Source organism: Lepidothrix coronata, unplaced genomic scaffold (genome assembly GCF_001604755.1).
Source record: "Lepidothrix coronata isolate B3197 unplaced genomic scaffold, Lepidothrix_coronata-1.0 Scaffold84, whole genome shotgun sequence".
NCBI classification, from domain to species: domain Eukaryota; kingdom Metazoa; phylum Chordata; class Aves; order Passeriformes; family Pipridae; genus Lepidothrix; species Lepidothrix coronata.
The window spans coordinates 708,653-709,501 of record NW_016690264.1 but is presented as its reverse complement, the minus strand read 5'-3'; positions in this window follow the sequence as shown (position 1 = coordinate 709,501).

The window sequence follows — 849 nt, the reverse complement described above, 5'->3', positions numbered from 1 at the left end:
TCTCTTGTGGCTGTGGCCTCTTTTTTACCAACTGACAATGTCAGAGTGGCTTTATTTTCAAAAGGACTCTGTGGACTCCTTTATTTTTTCTTACACAGGCCAAGGGCTGGCTCTGCACTGCCTGGCTTCCAAGCAGTGAGGAAAGTGTGACTGTGCTCTCCTCTCCTGGTCACCTGTTTGTACAGTCCTGACAGAACAGGTGAGTAAAGCACTGACTTGTTTTTACTGGCTGCTTTTTCCCAGGATTATTCCATTTCTTTAGTAGCACTGTGGCACAGGCTTGGTCAGTGTGGTGGGGGTGTGTCAGGGAGGTGATGTTTGCCTTGGAAAGTTGCTCTGGGCAGCCCTGGACAGGTAAGTTGTTCCTCCCTTTCTTCTTGTCATCCTGTGCCCCTGTCATTGCTGACTGGTCATTAAATCCAAGGATGGAGATTTCGCAGCCTTTGTATTTAACTACTCTGACTTGTTCAGTGCGCTCCTGGAGTGTGAAGCATGTGTTTTCTCCAAAATCTTGCGGCTGCTGGAGTGCCTGGGCAGTCCTTTCTCTCTGAGGACACAGGCATTGTTTTCTCTTCTGCTTTCTTGTATGCCTGGGTGGCTACAATCCTTTTGGTAAAGGCAGTAGCTGAGCTGTCTGTGCAGCCCCTGATGACTTCAGAGCATGACTGGCATTCAGGGAATGAGCATCCATCTTGTCTCTGTTGTTCTGGGTAGGAACATGCAATTTTCATGGGGGGGGGAAGGTACTAATAACATCTGAATGACTAATGCTGTCAAAGGGAGGATTTAGTAAAGTTCAAGGTTTAATCAAGTTTTTGGGACTCAACAACAGTGCACAAAAGGAGCATC